Consider the following 13161-nt stretch of genomic DNA (forward strand, 5'->3'; position numbering starts at 1 on the left):
AGGCCCCGCAAGGCCCCCCACGAGAGTTTTTTGGGGCCCCTGGAGCGGGGTCCTTCACTCGCTCCGGGAGCCCCGGAAAACTCTTGCGGGGCCCGGGGCCCGGAGCTTCTTCCGCGCCGGGTCTTCGGCGGCGGGGGGTCCTTCCGCCCTGGGACCCGCCACCGAAGTGCTGGGTCTTCGGCAGCAATTCGGCGGTGGGGGCCTCCCGCCGCCGAAGACCCCAGGACCCCTGAATCCTCTGGGCGGCCCTGTCTCTGTGCCTGAGTCCTGCCCTGTAAAACAAGAATACTATTCTTATTTTTACTCACCTCATATTTGTCTTTTTAGACTGTACATTCTCTGGGGCACCGGAACTGACTCTCACTATTTAGTTGTACCATATTTAGCACAATGGAATCCTGATCTCAGTTGGGACTTCTAGGCACTATTGTAATACAGATAAATAGGTAACTATCATCATTTAGGCACTTAGTTAAATCCCTAGAAAACACAGGGATTTTTCAAAAGGTGAGGGAGAACAGTGCTGGAGTTTTGAAAATGTAGCCCTTGCTCTAGGAGCCTGAGCAGCCACTGGGATTTTCACAAGTCATCTCTCACATGAGGGTTTCCCAGCTTTTGCTGTGCCTACTTGTAACAAAATCCCACATCATTCATAATCTACAGGGCTGGCTCCAGGCACCAGCCGAGCAAGCTTGGGCGGCAGCTTGTAGAAGGCTTGTAGGAGGCGGCATTCCGCCCAATCCTAGGGCGGCACGGCTGCTTTTTTTGTTGTAGTTGTTGTTGTTCCGCTCCGGCCGCTGTAGGGGGCAGCAGCGTGGAGGACGGGAGCACTCTGCAGCAAGCCCGGCAGGGCAGCCTGCGTCCTTCCCTCCCAGCCGACCGGAGTGTTGCGGAGCCCTCCCGGCAGGGGGCATGGCGGGAGGGACCGCGTGGCAGCGCCCCACTGAAGCCCTGGCCGCACACACACCCCTCCTCCCCCTGCTAGCCAGGGCACATCTGCAGCCGTTCTGGCCGCCGTGGTTTTTTTTTTGCTTGGGGTGGCCAGAAAGCCAGAGCTGGCCCTGATAATCTATCAATCTTATCTCCATTTTCAAAGGCAATGTGCAAATATCAAGCATGGATTTTTCAATTGCAATAGTGGATATATACTAATTTCCTCCTTTTAATTGGTTACTTTAAAAAAAAACCTGTGACATCTCCATTATACTTGTGCTAATTAAAAAAAAAAAATTTAATTCTTTCCTCAATTTGTTAATGTTCTCTTGTCCACACTCAGTGCTGACAGAGCAGTCTGTTGGAACTATTTTGGCTACATGTCAAATTAGATCGTTAGTTATTTCTGGCATATTATTAATCTTCAAGTTTACTGCTTGAATCCTCATGTACATTTTTCTGAAATGAAATGGATCCTAAAAGGGAAGTAAAATCTCCTTAATTTTCTCCCTGTGGTGATTATACTGGTGATATCCACATCTGACTAAAGGAGGCAAAGTTTGTTCTATTAGCATTAATTCTGACAAATCCGAAACACCAGTAGTCTTATACATCCTTTGTTCATTTTGTAATGCAGAGTACGTCTCCATCCCCTAATCAGTTTTGGAACCTGCACTCCTGCAACTTTTAACCATCTTTAAAAAAAAAAAAAATCTAAGGACCTGTCAAGGTGCCTGTATCTTTAGTAGAAACAATTATCTAATGGAAAGGATTAATTTCCCTAAAATCTATCTATGCTTATTATGACAGCTTCCCTTGTTCCTAACCAAGAGTTAGTAAGCACATTAGAGGGCTTGTTCTCCAACTTCGTCTGGCAAGGCATATGCCTGGGTATGCCTCATAAGCAGTCCAATAAAGTAGTATGTTGGCTTGCATTTTCTTGTGTCAGTCTTTGCAATATTGCATGCAATCTTATGTTTATAAGAGACTAAATGAGGCAGGAAAATACATATCTACTCCCTTATGTATTGATGGGAGCTAGCTTCCTCAGATCTGGCCGATTCATGCTTTCCAAACAATTCACTCAAACCTTTCCTCTGGGTCCAGGCATGCTTATGCAAAATGATGGGTGAATCCTCAAAACCTTCCCACCCTTCAGACCCATATACAACTCCCTTCTGAGCCAGGGATTAGACATATGGCTATTGTCTGAGCAAAAAAACCTCCATTTACTTTTAAACTGCAGCATACCTTCAAGCTATCATGTACTAATTCTATATGTATTGGCATTCGCAAAACTAAAATGGAGTTACTCAAATTCCTTGTGGAAATATCAGCTACATTAGGGAGGTAATTTCCCATTAAGAATTCAGCATATCCTGTTATCTCTGATAAAAGAGCTAGTAAGGCTTCTGAAGCAAGCTGTCTTGGAGAGTCCAAATCAAGAGTCAGAAGTCATACCTCCCCTCCTGTTTAACTTGTCAGTAGTTCCTCTCCCTCTGCGTGAAGTTACTATTTCTTTCTTGAACGTGGGACTTTGTATCAGTGTTCAACATAGCAGGGGTAACATATTTGGTAAGACTTGCGTAACTGTCAGCAGCAAAGACTAAATAAATATTTGTTAAATATATACAGAAGCATATATGTTGATCTGTTTTAGTGACTTCAGCATAGAATGAGAATTTCACAGCAGGAGTGTACTTTTTATAAGCTTCCCTTTCCTGGAGTTTATCCAGCCCTCTATGGAGACTCAGCCACTCTGTTGTTTTTCTTCCTTCAGGGATGTGTTGTTCTAGTTAGTAAAAGCTGCTTAAGTTTTGATATAAAAAAAATTATTTCAGAGGACTAAGACACTGCAGTGATACCCTGTGTTCTAAGTATATTTATGGTTGCCAACCCTCCCAGATTGGCCAAGAGTCTCCGGGAATTGGCCTCAATCTCCTAGTTGCTATTGAAAGCAATTAGCGGGATTTTAAAAGGCCAAAAGTCCAGTCCTCTGCGCAGCGGGGCTAAGGCAGGTTCCCTACCTGCCCTTGCTCCACACGGCTCCCAGAAGCAGTTGGCATGTCCCTGTGGCCCCTTGGAACCGCAGCCAATGGGAGCTGCCAGGGCAGTGCCTACAGGCAGGGGCAGTGCATAGAGCCACCTGGCTGCCCCTAAGCCTAGGAGTCGCATGGACATGCCGGTCGCTTCAGGGAGTCACCTGAGATAAGCACCGCTCGGCTAGAGCCCGCACCCCCTCCCACACCTCAGCCCTGAGTCTTCTCCTGCACCCAAACTCCTTCCCAGAGCCTGCACCCCACACCCCCTCCTGGATCCCAACCCCCTGCCCGAGGTCAGGCTGAAGCCCCCCCACACTGCAAACCCCTTGGCCCCAGCCCAAAGCCCCACTCCCGCCCCCACTCCACATTCCTGCCCCAGCCCGGTGAAAGTGAGTGAGGGTCGGGGGGAGAGCAAACGACGGAGGAAGGGGAGATGGAGTGAGAAGGGGTGGGGCAGGAGCATGGCCTCAGGAAAGGGACAGAGAAGGGGTGTTTGGGTTTGTGCGATTAGACAATTGGCAACCCTAAGTATATTGTTTCTTATGTGGGGAGAGAGAACAGTTTTGAGTATTAAAGCAACTATATAAGACGGTTACTCACCGTTGTAACTGTTGTTCTTCGAGATGTGTTGCTCATATCCATTCCATTAGGTGTGCGCGCGCCGCGTGCACGATCGTCGGAAAATTTTCTACCCTAGCAACACCGGCAGGTCGGCTGTGGAGCCCCCTAGAGTGGCGCCTTCATGGCGCTGAATATATACCCCAGCCGACTCGGCGCCCCCTCAGTTCCTTCTTGCCGGCTACTCCGACAGTGGGGAAGGGGGGCGGGTTTGGAATGGATATGAGCAACACATCTCGAAGAACAACAGTTACAACGGTGAGTCTTTTCTTCTTCGAGTGCTTGCTCATATCCATTCCATTAGGTGACTCCCAAGCCCAACTTAGGTGGTGGGGTCGGAGTGAGACATTGCTGTGTGCAAAACCGCTGATCCGAAGGCAGCATCGTCCCTGGACTGCTGCACTAGTGCATAGTGAGCTGTAAACGTGTGGACTGATGACCAAACCGCCGCTCTACAAATGTCCTGGATCGGAACTTGCGCCAGGAAAGCAGTCGAGGAAGCTTGGGCCCTCGTGGAGTGAGCGGTGAGGTGCGGTGCTGAGACACCTGCCAGGTCATAGCAAGTCCGGATGCAAGACGTAATCCAAGAGGATAGGCGTTGTGAGGAGACCGGTGAGCCTTTCATTCGGTCGGCCACTGCAACGAAGAGTTGCGTCGTCTTTCTAAAGTGCCTTGTGCGGTCAATATAGAAAGCCAGGGCCCTGCGTACGTCCAGAGAATGCAAACGTTGATCCTGGCGAGTAGCATGTGGTTTAGGATGAAAGACCGGGAGAAATATATCCTGGTTGATATGAAAAGGAGAAACCACCTTAGGGAGAAAGGCAGGATGTGGACGAAGCTGCACTTTATCCTTATGGAAAACTGTGTAAGGGGGCTCGGATGTAAGCGCCCTGAGTTCAGAAACGCGCCTTGCTGAGGTGATGGCTACGAGGAAGGCTGTCTTCCAGGATAGGTACAAAAGTGAACAGGGGGCCAGTGGCTCGAATGGAGGACCTGAGCTTGGAGAGAACCAGGTTGAGGTCCCACGTCAGAACGGGCTGACGTTGTTGTGGGTACATCCGGTCTAAGCCCTTGAGGAATCTAACAACCATCGGGTTAGAGAATACCGAGGACGCGAGTTCCCCTGGGTGAAAGGCCGATATAGCGGCCAGGTGAACTCTAATTGAAGATATCGCCAACCCCTGCTGTTTTAGGGAGAGGAGATATTCCAAAATGAGAGGAATAGGTGCCTGTAACGGGGACGTGGTTCGTTGTTCGCACCAACAGGAGAACCGCTTCCACTTGGCCAAGTATGTGGTCCGTGTTGAGGGCTTCCTACTGCTCAGCAGAATCTGTTGGACAGAGTGCGAGCATTGCTGCTCTGCCTGGGTGAACCATGGAGCAGCCACGCCGTGAGGTGGAGTGATTGCAGGTCGGGGTGACGCAGCCGGCCGTGGTCCTGAGAGATGAGATCCGGACATAATGGAAGCGGGATCGGTGTCTGAACCGAGAGTTCCAACAGTGTGGTGTACCAATGTTGTCTCGGCCACGCTGGAGCGACCAGAATTACCTGTGCCTGGTCTCTGCGCAATTTGAGCAGTACCTTGTGGACCAGAGGAAACGGAGGAAAGGCATAAAACAGGTGGTCTTTCCAGGGAAGGAGAAACGCATCCGAGAGGGAGCCCGGAGCTCGACCTTGCAGGGAGCAGAACACGTGGCACTTCCTGTTGTCTCGAGATGCAAACAGGTCTATCTGGGGAAACCCCCACTTCTGGAAAACGGAATGTATGATGTCCGGACGGATAGACCACTCGTGCGTCTGAAAGGACCTGCTGAGTCGGTCCGCTAAAGTGTTCTGGACTCCAGGGAGGAACGATGCCGTGAGATGGATTGAGTGGGCGATGCAGAAGTCCCACAGGCGAATGGCCTCTTGGCAAAGAATTGACGAACGTGCTCCTCCTTGCTTGTTGATGTAAAACATGGCCGTGGTGTTGTCGATGAGAACTAACACACAGCGGCCACGTAGGAGGTTGAGAAATGCCTGGCACGCCAGGCGCACCGCCATCAGTTCCCGAACATTGATGTGCAGAGCTATCTGGGGTGCAGTCCACAGGCCCTGGGTATGGTGTTCGTTGAGATGGGCGCCCCAACCCAGAGATGAAGCGTCTGTGACCAGGTGCAGAGAGGGTTGTGGGGCGTGAAATGGCATCCCCTCGCAAACCACATTGTGATCTAGCCACCAGGTGAGGGAGGTCAGGACCGAGTTCGGGACCGTGACCACCATGTTCAGGCTGTCCCGATATGGGCGGTATATTGATGACACCCAGGTCTGGAGTGGGCGAAGCCGAAGTCTGGCATGCCTGGTTACGTACGTGCAGGAAGCCATGTGACCCAGCAGGGTAAGGCACGACCTCACCGTGGTAGTTGGGAAGGCCTTGAGCCCTTGAATGAGGCTCGTGATGGTGCAAAAGCGGTTGTCTGGCAGGATGGCTTGTGCACGTCTGGAGTCTAGGACTGCGCCGATGAATTCTATTCTCTGGGTAGGTTCTAGAGTGGATTTGTCCTTGTTGAGTAGGATGCCCAACTCGTTGAATGTGTGCACTATTATGTGGACGTGAGCTCGAACTTGCTCTTTGGTGCGACCGCGTACCAGCCAGTCGTCTAGGTACGGGAACACCTGTATCCCTTGCCGACGAAGGTACGCTGCCACGACAGCCATACATTTCGTGAACACTCTTGGGGCCGAAGATAGGCCGAAGGGAAGGACTGCAAATTGGTAGTGCACCTTGCTTACCACGAATCGCAGGAAGCGTCTGTGAGGCGGGTAAATTGCAATATGAAAGTATGCGTCTTTCATGTCGAGGGCGGCGAACCAGTCTCCAGGATCGAGGGAAGGGATAATGGCCCCCAAAGAGACCATGCGGAACTTCAACTTTACTACGAATTTGTTGAGTCCGCGCAAGTCCAAGATGGGTCGCAGACCTCCTTTGGACTTGGGAATGAGGAAGTAACGGGAATAAAATCCCCTGCCCCTTAACTCCACTGGAACCTCCTCTATGGCCCCCATAGCAAGGAGCGTAGAAACTTCCTGTATAAGAAGTTGCTCGTGAGAAGGGTCCCTGAAGAGGGACGGGGAAGGGGGGGAGGAGGGGGGGATTGAAGAAAACTGGATAGCGTATCCCCTCTCCACCGTGCGAAGGACCCAACGGTCCGAAGTTATAAGGGACCAAGCACGGTGGAAATGGGAAAGGCGATCCCGAAAGGAGGGGGCTGGATCCTGGGGGATGACTGGGGCGCCGTCCTCGACCGCACCTTCAAAAGTTCTGCCTGGGGCCTGAAGGTGGTCTAGGTGGCCCCTGGTTCTGACCGGGTTGAGGGCCGGTCCACCTTCTTCTACCACCTCGCCCTCGCCTCCGGGCCGAGTCCTGTCTCTGACGAGGTGGGGGGGGGGGTAGAAGCGCTGAGGCTGAGGCCTAAATGGCCTGCGCTGAGGGCCCGCAACATGCATCCCCAGGGAACGCATGATTGTCCTGGAGTCCTTGAGGCTCTGTAGGCGAGAGTCCGTCTTCTCCGAGAACAACCCCTGTCCTTCGAAGGGCAGATCCTGCAGGGTTTGCTGCAGTTCCTGAGGCAAACCCGAAACCTGGAGCCAGGAGATCCTCCGCATAGCGATACCTGAGGCCAGGGTTCTCGCAGCAGAGTCCGCTATGTCCAAGGAGGCCTGTAAGGAGGTCCGAGCCACCTTCTTACCCTCCTCTACCAGGGCTCCAAAGTCCTCCCTGGACTCTTGGGGAACCAATTCCTTGAACTTCCCCATAGAGTTCCAGGAGTTAAAGTTGTAGCGGCTCAAGAGCGCCTGCTGGTTAGCCGCTCTAAGTTGCAGCCCTCCGGCTGAATAAACTTTACGGCCAAACAAATCGAGGCGCTTAGCCTCCTTCGATTTGGGCGCTGCGGCCTGCTGACCGTGGCGCTCCCTTGCGTTCACTGATGCCACCACCAGTGAACACGGCTGGGGGTGGGTATACAAGTACCCGTAGTCTTTGGAAGGAACAAAGTATTTCCTTTCCACCCCTCTCGCTGTGGGTGGGATAGAGGCAGGAGTTTGCCATATCGTAGTTGCATTCGCCTGTATCGTGCGGATCAGGGGTAACGCCACCCTCAATGGGACATCCGCCGCGAGGATATTCACGATGGGGTCCTGCACCTCCACTATCTCCTCCGCCTGCAGGTCCATATTACGGGCCACCCTACGTAGGAGATCCTGGTGAGCCCGAAGATCTATTGGAGGTGGACCTGTGCACGAAGTGCCCGCCACTGCCTCATCCGGAGAGGAAGAGGAAGATGCCTCCGGTGGTACAGGATCCAAGGGAGGGTCCTGGTCTCCCTGCTCCTGGGCCGGAGCATCACCTGCGCTTGGGTCCAGGACGTCAGGTGGTGCGGACACGGAAGCCTCCATGCCCCCTGGCGGAGGCCGAGAGATGGTGGACTCCGGGGCCCTTCTAACGGAGTGGCCTGAGCGAGAGGTCGAAGCTATTGGAGCCCCTTGCGCCTGATGGTACGCCCGCGGGGTCCAGAACGACCAGTGAGATGGGCCATGAGTATGGTCTTCTGCTATCTCCTGCCAATGGCCCAAGTCCTGTTCCTCGGCTTGCCCCTGAGGGGGGTATGCCGATCTCGATAGGTCCTCAGAGGAGCGAGACACCGATCTCGATGGCCATGGCGGTGCCGAGAGCGTCGAGACGAATCCCGTGGGCTGCGGTGCCGCACGGTGCCGGTCCGGAGATGTTCTATCTCCACGCGGTGCCGGCGATCGGTGCCGGGACCGCGACCGGTGCCGATGACCTCGTCGGTGCCGGGAGTCGGATCTGGACCTCGACGATGACCTGGAGTAGGCTCGGTGCCGGGAGCGGCCTCTCGACGTCGAGCGTCGATCGTAGCGGTGCCGAGAACTACGTCTCGATGTTGATCGGTGCCGACGATCATAGCGGTGCCGAGACGTAGAGCGGTGCAGCGACGAAGATCTTGGCCGCGAGTACGACCGGTGCCGAGGTGATATTCGGCGCCGGGACTGCGAGCGGCGTGGGGACCTGCTTCGGGACCTGGACCGGTGCCGTGGTTCCAGCCCTTGCGATGGAGGGCGCATCAAGGCAGGTTTCCCCCTAGACTGGACCGGACGAGTCAACGGTGCCGGCGGTGCCGGTGGTTGAGGCGGTGCCGGCTCCGTGAGAGCTATTAAGTCTCTCGCCGCCGCGAAGGTCTCTGGAGTCGACGGGAGGCACTGTATCACCGCCGGTCTTGGTGGAGACACTATCTGCACCGGACTCAACGGCCTCGGAGCCAGAGTCGACGGTGCTGGAGGCACCTGTTTCCGGTGCTCCACAGGCGGACGCGGCTCTACCCCCGGCACTGGGGGAGCCGGCGTCTTCGGCACGGAGGTCCCCGTCTTATGGGCTTTTTTATGCCCCGGGGATAATGACCGGCACCGAGGCACTTGTTGTGCTTGCGGTGCCGACGAGGTCCGGTGCCGGGGAGGCTTGTCCGACGCCACTCGCGTGGTCGGCATGGCCGGTGCCGCCGGGGCACTGCGCACCGAGGTGCTAGGTGCCGGGGCCTGACTCGTTGATGGAGCGTCCGGACTAAGTGCCGCCTCCATAAGGAGTTGCCGGAGCCGAAAGTCCCGCTCCTTCTTGGTCCTTGGTCTGAAGGCCTTACAGATCTTGCACTTATCTGTTTGATGGGACTCTCCCAGGCACTTCAGACAGGAGTCGTGCGGGTCGCTCGTGGGCATAGGCTTAGCGCAGGAGGCGCACTGCTTGAAGCCGGGAGCGTTGGGCATGAGCCCGGTCCCGCGGCCGGGGGAGAAAGGGGGAGACAACCCCCTTAATCCCCTTGAACTATTATAACAACTAGTAACAAATGAACAACTTTTAAAAACTATTTAACTGTGAATAACTAACTAAGCTAGGGAGAGTGGAGAACAGCTATGCCGCGCTCCACAGTTCCAACGACCGTCAGGGGCGGTAAGAAGGAACTGAGGGGGCGCCGGGTCGGCTGGGGTATATATTCAGCGCCATGAAGGCGCCACTCTAGGGGGCTCCACAGCCGACCCGCCGGTGTTGCTAGGGTAGAAAATTTTCCGACGATCGTGCACGCGGCGCGCGCACACCTAATGGAATGGATATGAGCAAGCACTCGAAGAAGAAAGTTGAATTACAGCTTCAGTGACTTTACAAGCCCTGAAAGAACCCACATGCCTACATTTAGTGATTAAATCATGTTACCTGGCTCTCCCTGCTCCAGCAAAATACATATTACGGAGTCCCAGGAAAGAATTCATATACACCCAAGGTACTAACATACCAGAACACAGTTCTTCTCCATGAGGCATAAAAAGCATAAGGCATAAAAGAACACACCACCACATACATTAAAAATAAATAAAGCTTTAACAAACAAAACTATACCAGGAAAGAAGGAAAAAACAGACCCAGCTATTTAAAAGTATGCATGTGGGTATCATTGTGTATATTTATGCCCAAAATAGTTTTAGAAGTCCCCCCAAATAACCCAAGTGTTTTTACAAGCATTAACTAAGTGTGGATGGAAATACTTAATAAAATTAACTCTGGATAGAACTGAACACTGTGAGTTTGTCCTCACCCATAACTATTTCAGATTTGGGGACAATTTATACCTTCAAGTCAGTGGCACTGCTACGGGTACCCGCATGGCCCCACAGTATGCCAACATTTTTATGGCTAACTTAGAACAACGCTTCCTCCGCTCTCGTCCCCTAGCGCCCCTACTCTACTTGCGCTACATTGATTCATAGATTCATAGATTCTAGGACTGGAAGGGACCTCGAGAGGTCATCGAGTCCAGTCCCCTGCCCACATGGCAGGACCAAATACTGTCTAGACCATCCCTGATAGACATTTATCTAACCTACTCTTAAATATCTCCAGAGATGGAGATTCCACAACCTCCCTAGGCAATTTATTCCAGTGTTTAACCACCCTGACAGTTAGGAACTTTTTCCTAATGTCCAACCTAGACCTCCCTTGCTGCAGTTTAAACCCATTGCTTCTTGTTCTATCCTTAGAGGCTAAGGTGAACAAGTTTTTTTCCCTCCTCCTTATGACACCCTTTTAAATACCTGAAAACTGCTATCGTGTCCCCGCTCAGTCTTCTGACATAGTCCCCCTCTCAGTCTTCTGACATAGTCATCATCTGGACCCATAGGAAGAAGGCCCTTGAGGAATTCCACCATGATTTTAACAATTTCCACCCCACCATCAACCTCAGCCTGGACCAGTCCACACAAAAGAGCCACTTCCTGGACATTACAGTGCTAATAAGCGATGGTCACATAACCACCACCCTATACCGGAAACCTACTGACCACTATACTTACCTACATGTCTCCAGCTTGCATCCAGACCATATCACACGATCCATTGTCTACAGCCAAGCTCTAAGATACGTTCACATTTGCTCCGATCCCTCAGACAGAGACAAACACCTACAGGATCTCTATCAAGCGTTCTTAAAACTACAATACCCACCTGGTGAAGTGAAGAAACAGATTGACAGAGCCAGAAGGGTTCCCAGAAGTCACCTACTACAGGACTGGCCCAACAAAGAAAGTAAGAGAACACCACTAGCCATCACCTACAGCTGATAGCAAACCATTGTTGCTACCACTGCTATATAATTGCAGCAAATCTTATATAAAATATAACTCATGGCCAGAAAGGGTTAAACAGCTTGCAGCCTGAATGACCCAAAGCTGACCTTTAAAAACATGTTAGAAATGTTAATTAGGGCCATTGCATGCTAAGTAGACTGGAATTTTGAAATGCAAACCTATGTTGGAATTTAGAGGTAATATTAATTGTGTATCTTAGATGCTATCCATGTAATTGGACAGTTCCTGTCTGTCACTAACTATTAATTCAGAGATCAAGATGGAATATTAGCATTTAGATGAATCTTTGGTAAAATAATGTCATTGTCTATATGTCTCTTTGAAGTCTGTGATAGACTGCCTAATGGATAAATTGCCCTATGTTAATTTATCTAACTAATTACTGATGATGTTTAAGCAAAAGGTTACATCAAAGGCCATTGTTTACTAACCAGGACTGCATGGTCAAGTGGATGCTAGAACACTGTATAAAAAGACCCTTGGGTCCTGATTCTGCCATCTCAGATCTGCTTAAGCTTCATCAGGGGAAGTCTGAGTCGCAAGACTGAGGTTCCAGTTATACTGGTACGCCCTGAATATGATATTTGGACACTGGACTATGACCTATTAACTGAATACTAAAGAACTCTTTGCAACTACAAAGCTTACCATCTCTGCTATGAATCTGAACCTCAATGGACTGAACTCATGTCTGTATGTATATTGATCTTTTAACCATATTCTCTTTCTCTGTTGTTTTTTTAAATAAATTTTAGTTTAGTTAATAAGAATTGGCTGTAGCGTGTATTTGGGTAAGATCTGAAACATTCATTAACCTGGGAGGTAATGTGTTCGATCCTTTGGGATTGGTAGAACCTTTTCTTTTATATGATGAAATAAGATTTTCAGAAATCATCCTATTTGCTTTAGGTACCTGGATGGAGGCCTGAGGCTGGATCACTTTAAGGGAACTGTGTTGTTTGGACTTCTGAGTAACCAGTAAGGTAATAAAGAAGCTATTTTATGCTGGTTTGGTAAATCTAAGTATCGGAATATCCACCAGCTTTTGGGGGATTGTCTGCCACATTCTTTGCAGTTCACCCTAATTGAGTGACCACAGCTGCCCCCCACTGGGACACCGGTCACAGCATGTATTATTAAAATCAGCAGAATTTGTGCAACTGCACTGAGTATGCACAGCAATTAGTTCTGGTACATGGAAGACACACTGTAATAACAAAGTCTGTAAGCATAAACATCTACTATCATCACTGATTTCCTGCTTCTTCAACTGCTGTGAACAAGATATTAAAAATAGTCTGGCTAAAAACCATTAGGACGTCCTTTCAAATTACTATAAGATGTCTGCATGAAAATGACACACATGTAAAATAGGAAAACAAAAGAAGAATCAACAAATCTCAGGAATATGGGAAGACAAAAGCCCACTCACGCATTAACTAATGTCTTTTGTGTAGATCTGAATCTCTCTTTGCTTCCTACAGCCCCAGGAGGTCCTGAGGTCATTGATGGCTGGGCAGCTGCTCCATATTCCAGATTTTCTTACAAGAATGTATTTGATTTTGTTTAATTGTGTGCCCTTCAAAATTAATGTCACACACATACCTCAGTCTTTCCAAGGATGCTGCACCACCTGAGTTCCTACTACAGCTGAAGAAATTTTTGCCAGCACTCCTAGCTCTCTTTCGATTCATTTGTCCCCGGTGCAAGAGGATGAAGAGAAAAGTAGTATGAGTAGCTGCATGTCAGCATGAGGATGGCAAAACGAGAGTGGGGAAAGAGACATTCTTCTAGGGCCCAATCCAACTCCCATCAAAGTCAGCTGGAAGACTCATTGTTAATTTCAAGAGCAGGTGGAACAGTCCCTTAAGGAGGAAAAAA

General features: G+C 50.7%; 1 protein-coding gene across 21 annotated transcripts in view; it reads right to left on the reverse strand.

The window, feature by feature from the left end:
• The window catches only part of ZNF518B (zinc finger protein 518B), a 429620-nt gene that overhangs the window by 388540 nt on the left and 27919 nt on the right, over positions 1 to 13161 (reverse strand). For 3 of the 21 annotated variants that reach the window (XR_010601568.1, XR_006175690.2, XM_042855460.2), the window contains exon 2: positions 12886 to 13145. The exons of the other annotated variants lie outside the window; for them this stretch is intronic. The gene's annotated coding sequence lies outside the window, so the exon portion shown is untranslated. The remainder of the gene's footprint in view (positions 1 to 12885; positions 13146 to 13161) is intronic. 21 annotated transcript variants of the gene reach the window in all.

The sequence above is a fragment of the Chrysemys picta genome, chromosome 5 (genome assembly GCF_011386835.1).
Source record: "Chrysemys picta bellii isolate R12L10 chromosome 5, ASM1138683v2, whole genome shotgun sequence".
Lineage (NCBI taxonomy): Eukaryota > Metazoa > Chordata > Testudines > Emydidae > Chrysemys > Chrysemys picta.